Raw genomic sequence first — 7389 nt, 5'->3', positions numbered from 1 at the left:
AGGCTGAGGCAGGAAAATTGATTGAACCCAAAAGGTGGAGGTTCTTTTCCTTTTTGTTTTTTTTTGTTTTTTTTGAGACGAAGTCTTGCTCTGTCACCCAGGCTGGAGTGCAGCGACTCGATCTTGGCTCACTGCAACCTCTGCCTCCCAGGTTCAAGCCATTCTTTTATCTCAGCCTCCACAATAGATGAGATTACAGGCACCTGCCACCATGCCTGGCTGGTTTTTGTATTTTTAGTAGAGATGGGGTTTCACCATGTTGGCCAGGCTGGTCTCAAACTCCTGACCTCATGATCCACACGCCTCAGCATCCCAAAGTGCTGGGATTACAGGCATGAGCCACAGTGCCCAGCCAATTTTTTTTTTTTTTTTTTTTTTTGTATTTTTTGTAGAGGTGAGGTTTTGCTATGTTGCTCAGGCTGGTCTTGAACTCCTGGGTTCAAGCAATCTACCTGCCTCAGCCTCCCAAAGTGCTGGGATTACAGGTGTGAGCCACTGCACCTAGTTATAAGAAACTTAAGGCCAGGCGTGGTGGCTCACGCCTGTAATCCAAGCACTTTGGAGGCCAAGGCAGGCAGATCACCTGATGTCGGGAGTTCAAGACCAGCCTGACCAACACGGTGAAACCCCGTCTTAAAAATAAATAAATAAATAAGAAACTTAAAACACCAATTTACAAAAGATAAACTACATTCTCCAGGGCAAAGACGATTGCAGGTAGCCCTGGAGCTGAAGAATAGCTTTAATTTTGGGTGATTTTTTTTTTTTTTAACAGAGTCTTCCTCTGTCACCCAAGCTGGAGTGCAGTGGCATGATCTTGGCTCACTGCAACCTACACCCCCCAGGTTCAAGAGATTCTCATGCCTCAGCCTCCCACGGAGCTAGGACTACAGGTACCTGCCACCACACCTGGCTAATTTATTTTTAATTTTTTTAATAGAGACAAGGTTTCTCCATGTTGGCCAGGCTGGTCTTGAACTCCTGGCCTTGGCTTCCCAAAGTCCTGGAATTACAGGCATGAGCCACCATGCCTAGCCAAAATTGTTGACTCCACAGCTTTTTTGAAGATGGTCGGGGACCAGGGCTTGCCCTGCTCTGTAATCTCACATGTCTCTTTTTCTGTGTCAAAGATCGCACCTTCCTGGTGTTTGTACTTCCGCAGCTGCTGCTTCTTGAAGTAAGCATCAGTGAGATGTTTTGGGGTTTTCGCATTGCTGATAGTAATTTTTGTGGAGATGACAACAAATTTCTGGTATTCTCTTCCCAGAGGAACTCAGTTGAGAATCAGAGGTTCGGTTACAAGTAACAAGCCAGTGCCCAGTCGCTTCAGGAAGACCTCTTACTGTCTTGCCTCTGCAGTGCCCGGTGAGGATGAGCAGAGTGAGACTGGGAGAGATGCTGGCCCCGTTTTCTCACATGCTGCCTGGAGGGGCTCCTGCCCTGGCTCAACAGCTCTCCAGGCTTATCATCAAGGGGTCAGTACCTAGGCATGTTGCACATTTTAACCACCCGGGTACCACCATGCTTGTCACTAGCAACTGGTTTATTTTTTATTTATTATTAATTTATTTTTATTTTTTGAGATGGGAGTCTCGCTCTGTTGCCAGGCTGGAGTGCACTGGTACAATCTTGGCTCACTGCAACCTCCACGTCCTGGGTTTAAGCAATTCTACTGCCTCAATCCCAAGTAGCTGGGACTACAGGCACACACTACCACGCCCAGCTAATTTTTGTTTTTTGGTTTTTTTTTAAAGATGATGTTTCACCATGTTGGTCAGGCTGGTCTTGAACTCCCTACCTCAGGTGATCTGCCCGCCTTGGCCTCCAAAGTGCTTGGATTACAGGTGTGAGCCACTACGCCCGGCCTAATTTTTGTATTTTTAGTAGAGGTGGGGTTTCTACAATGTTGGCCAGGATGGTCTCGATCTCTTGACCTTGTGATCTGCCCTCCTCGACTTCCCAAAGTGCTGGGATTGTGAGCCACCACACCCAGCCGCAACTGGTTTATTAACAGTGACAAGAACAGTCCTCTTTCTTTCAACTCTGGATTTAGCAGTTGAGTACTTCCTCTTGTACATGGTCTTTCTGGAATACACAGCAGATTGGGAATGTCTGCCAATTCCTCTGATGAGGACAGGATTTCGTCTGCAGTGGGGCTTCCCCTTGTTGGGTTTTTAGCCCTCAGTCAGGTTACCCTTTTTCACCTTGCCACCTGGATCAACCTTCTTGGCTTCAGTTTACTTCTCCTTAGTATCAGGCTTCTCAACTTTTTCACCCACCATCTTGCAAGATGGGAGAGATAGCGCTAAGGTCCTGGCTTCCAGTCTATAATCGATCCAGCCTATTTTTTATGTACTAATTTGTCATTGTTATGCCTTCTTCTGTGAAATGTCGATCCAACTCTTCTTTAATATTTAGTCCTGGGTCCCATAGGCAAGCCCTGGTCCCTGGCCACCTCCAAGCCACCGTGCCCAGCTGAAATGTTTTTAAAAGCAAGAGGGAGATGTTTTGGAAGGTAAAAAGCCAGAGACTCCCACCAGGAGCAAGAACCAGTGAGTGAGACTTCCAGATGAGGCTGTATGACATTTTGCTGGTGTGCAAAACGTAGGATTCAGGAGGAGGAGGGAGGATGGAAGGAAAAAGGTTGAAAAAGCGGTTACGAATTGTGAAGAGAAATGATGGTGTTTATTTCTAAATGACAACTCTTTATCTTCTTACCCCAGGCCTATTTGTTGACAAGTCATTCTGTCAAAATCTGTTGGTCAAGGAAAGGGAGACCCACGTACGTGTGGTACATTAGGCCTTGATCTTGTCTCTGCTGGAATTCAAGAGGCTCTCCCGCAAGCAATCAGCTTCCTAATGGGTACAAGGCACCTCTGGGAATGGGAATCTGACCAGCTTGTCAAAACCGCCAGACAGAAGCAGGGTCTTTTTCATTTTCCATATCTACCACAGGAGAGGAACAACTCCAGGGGCCACACCAGTCCTTCAAGGACACGAGCTAAAACTACCATGAAAGTTGCTCAGGCATTAGCTGCACACACACATAAATCCATCACATCTATTTTTTAAATCTGGATGAATAAAACAGATATAGGCCGGGCACACCGTGTATCTTAGAGCTGTGGGAACAGCGTATGGAGTAACTCAATAGGGTGAAGGAGTCTCACTCTCCCTCTCTCCCTCTCTTTTGAGTCCCTATCACCAAGCAGTAGTGAATTAAAATTGCCTAAGAAATCAAGCAGGTGGTAATTGCCTCTCTGTCAGATAAGTTATCTGAGGACAGACTTTTTTCTGAGGCAGTTACATTGTCTTCCTGATCTCCATGATGCAGAAACCTATAGAGATTAAAATCAGCTGCATCATGGTTACAGTTACACCCTAAAAATAAAAGGTGTGGATGACTAGGGGAACACCCAGAGGACCCCTGGGGTGGAGAGAGGCCAAGGGAGGGTCATGGGGGCTTCCTTGGACCCAAGGCCACAGTGATGAAGACTTGGTCATGTGCCTTTAGCTTCCAGGGGAGAGCTGTCACAGCCAGAAGCCAGAACATGAGTTTCATTGGCCTTTCCTCTGACCCCTGTTTAGTACTAAAGCAAGGAGGAGTCCAGCGGAGGACCGGGGAGAGGAGGTGGAGGAAGAGTCCAGTCCAGAAGTCACATGATCAGCAGGATGAGTCCTTATGGGTTTGACAAGTGTGGGAAGATTAGAAAAGATCTTGAACTAAAAACAAATGTCTTCCTATTTTCTTTTCTTTTCCTCCTTCCTTCCTTCCTTCCTTCCTTCCTTCCTTTCTTTCCTTTCTTTCTTTCTTTCTTTCTTTCTTCCTTTCTTCCTTTCTTCCTTTCTTCCTTTCTTCCTTTCTTCCTTTCTTCCTTCCTTCCTTCCTTCCTTCCTTCCTTCCTTCCTTCCTTTCTTTCTTTCCTTTCTTTCCTTTCTTTCCTTTCTTTCCTTTCTTTTCTTTCTTTCTTTCTTTCTTTCATGGAAACAGGGTTTCACCATGTTGACCAGTCTGGTCTCAAACTCCTGACCTCAGGTGATTCACCCGCCTCAGCCTCCCAAAGTGCTGGGATTACAGGCCTGAGCCACCATGCCCAGCTCTTCCTATTTGCTTTACAAAACTCCCAACCCCTCTCGCCCCACACACTTACACACCCCAACCCCAACGAATCTGTCTTGAAGATAAACATGCTTTCTTTAAATTCTAAAATCTGTCTTCCATTAATGTTGGTTTGGAGAATGAAGCTTTCCCTGCTGACTGATTACAGAAAATTGCTTATTTAAAGAAATGTGGACTCTCTCTTGCAGACGACGGCTTCCATTCCAGGCATCATTTTAGAGACTTCTGCACAAACGAGAGAGACCAGCAAGTACCTTGAGACAATGCAGGTATAAGGGAAAGAGTATACAGCTGGTTCACGCAAGCACACCCTCACTTACATGGACACAAACACACAGCCCAACCAAGAAACTGCACCACGTAGGACACAGCTGCATTTGGGCTTCCTGTCTAATTCATGCTAACACAGCAATTAGTGATAACGCTCAAAACACTCATACACATTATCTTGACGACATTTAATTATGACATTAGCTGTATCGCACTTCAGGAAATATGTAACTCAGCAAGGAATAAGAAATCTATATGTATGGCCCATCTAAACCACCATGAAATAAAAACAGAGGAAAGTCATGAAATCCTCACTTTGTCATTAAAAGAAAATGTTTAACGGGTGCGTTTTTATGTGAAATATGCCATTTCCAGATGCTGATTGGAAATCCGGTGTTGCTGGCTCAGAAAACATGATTAGGTTTTTATTTTTAAAAAGAAAGGAAGCAAGGAAGGAAGGAAGCAGGGAAGGAGGGAAGGGGCAGCCTGGCTCTTGATTATTGCTTGATGCTTCTGTGTATCCATTCTCATTTTCAGTACCTTAGGCATCAGCAGAAGATATAGGGGAAATGGGACATTTTTTGCTGGGATGCTCCTTGAGAGGTGCCATTTGCTATTGGTTTACATGGGGCCTGTTCATGAGACATGATTAATAGTTCAGCCACACTGCCAAAAGGCACATAAATCTGGCCATCCACAGTGTAATTGACACACTGCTTGTCTCGCAGATACCCACAGCACTTGCTCATCATGGTCTAATCCCCCAGTGGGCATTCCAAGCAGCTGATTATGCAATGCACAGTTGCTGACACTACTGTTTGGGGGTCTTTTCCTTACAGCACCCAATTAGCTGCGACATAAAGCCCTACTCCCCTTGACCAACCTTGACCAGGTGTTAAGTACAAGCTGAATGAACGCAAGCAACTGCAGAAATGCCACTGGAGTATCCCACCCTGAACAGAGGGGGTGTTGAGGCGGGAGCCGCCACTTGGCATTCGGCATCAACTTGCCCTTTGCTCTAGACTCTCCAAGCAACCTTGCTTGGGTTCCTCACATCCGGATCATAGCAATCTGCCCCTGAACCCTGCCGGGTTACACTGTGAGCTCCACGTGTCTTCTCCCCCACCCGCGTCACCCTCTCTTCCGGCTCATTCAACATCTATCCTTTCCAAATCAAAATCCCGCAGCACCTCAAGTTGACTTGCTGTCGGACCTTGAAAACCTCAGCCCCTCTCTCAAGTTCTCAGATTACTCTGTTTCTATGAAAATTTCAAAAACAAAAACAACACTGACATAGCAGAGCAGCAACTGGGAGGATTAAAGATTACATAATAAACACGTTGTAAAGCCCTTTGAAAGCATAAAATGCTGTAGGAGTAATTATGATCATTGTTATTAATCACCTCGGTTCATCACATAGAGTAAACATGCAGTAATAAAGAGGGGACTCTTAAATGCAGTATCAGCAGCAAGACCCATTTATTACAATGCTATTTGCTTGGATTCCATTACAGTTATAAAATTTTGCGCTCATCTAGCACTTTTTGTCTGAGAATGCCAAAGTGCTGTACAAGCACAGCTCTAATTACACTAATCCTCACAACACACAGGGAGCAGCAGAGAAAGTCCACTTCCAGTTGTGTAACTCGCCATCTAAGCACATCCTGTCCTAGTCTGGGGAGGTCTCCCTGCTAAGGGCTGCATCTAGAAACTTTCAAAATTTGACATTCCTAGGTGAGTCATGTGTATAGATAGATAGATAGATATACACACACATATACACATGCACATATATACACACATGCATACAACACACACCCACATACACACACACACACACACTTTTTTTTGAAACAGAGTCTCACTCTGTCACCAGGTGCCAGGCTGGAGTGCAGTGGCACAATATCAGCTCACCGCAACCTCTACCTCCCGGGTTCAAGCAATTCTCCTGCCTCAGCCTCCCGAGTAGCTGAGACTACAGGCTCACGCCACCACACCCAGCTAATTTTTGTATTTTTAGTAGAGACGGGGTTTCACCATGTTGGCCAGGATGGTCTCGATCTCTTGACCTCGTGATCCACCCGGCTCGGCCTCCCAAAGTGCTGAGATTACAGGCTTGAGCCTCCGCGCCCAGCCTTTTTTTTTTTTTAAGATGGAATTTTACTCTTGTTGCCCAGGCTGGACTGCAGTGGTGTGATATTGGCTCCCCACAATCTACACCTCCCGAGTTCAAGTGATTTTCCTGCCTCAGCCTCCCTAGTAGCTGGGATTATAGGCATGCACCACTATGTTCAGCTAATTTTGTATTTTTGTAGAGACCGAGTTTCTCTATGTTGGTCAGGCTGGTCTTAAACTCCTAACCTCAGGTGATCTGCCCACCTTGGCCTCCCAAAGTGCTAGGATTACAGGCATGAGCCACCATGTCCCACCTTTTCTGTTGTTGTTGTTGAGACAGAATTTCGTTCTTGTTGCCCAGGCTGGAGTGCAATGGTGCAATCTCGGCTCACTGCAATCTCCACCTCCTGAGTTCAAGCAATTCTCCTGCCTCAGCCTCCCGAGTAGCTGGGATTACAGGCATGCGCCACCACACTACTCTAATTTTGTATTTTTAGTAGAGAAAGAGTTTCTCCATGTCAGTCAGGCTGGTCTTAAACTCCTGACCTCAGGTGATCTACCCACCTCGGCCTCCGAAAGTGCTGGGATTACAGGGGTGAGCCACCACGCCCAGCCACACACATATATTTTTAAAGCACAAATAATTAATGTCAGGCACAATACACAGAGGTTTCAATGTCTTCTGTGTGGGGATTATGTATTCAGTGTCTGACCAGTAACCCATGTATACCTCGATCCTGCCATTTTGTTTGTTTGTTTGTTGTTTGTTTGTTTTTTGAAGATAGAAGCTTGCTCTTTTGCCCAGGCTGGAGTGCAGTGGCATGATCTCGGCTCACTGCAACCTCCGCCTCCTGGGTTCAAGTAATTCTCACGCCTCAGCCTCC

The 7389-nt window shown here is 46.0% G+C and overlaps 1 pseudogene; it reads right to left on the bottom strand.

The window, feature by feature from the left end:
- Nucleotides 1–687: 687 nt before the first annotated feature.
- LOC116529803 lies at nucleotides 688–2282 on the bottom strand (annotated as a pseudogene).
- Between the last annotated feature and the right edge of the window lie 5107 nt (nucleotides 2283–7389).

This window comes from Sapajus apella, unplaced genomic scaffold (genome assembly GCF_009761245.1).
Source record: "Sapajus apella isolate SASKATOON/1434 unplaced genomic scaffold, GSC_monkey_1.0 scaffold63, whole genome shotgun sequence".
Classification (NCBI taxonomy): domain Eukaryota; kingdom Metazoa; phylum Chordata; class Mammalia; order Primates; family Cebidae; genus Sapajus; species Sapajus apella.
The sequence above is the reverse complement of the archived record's forward strand: the minus strand, read 5'-3'. Positions and strand labels throughout refer to the sequence as shown.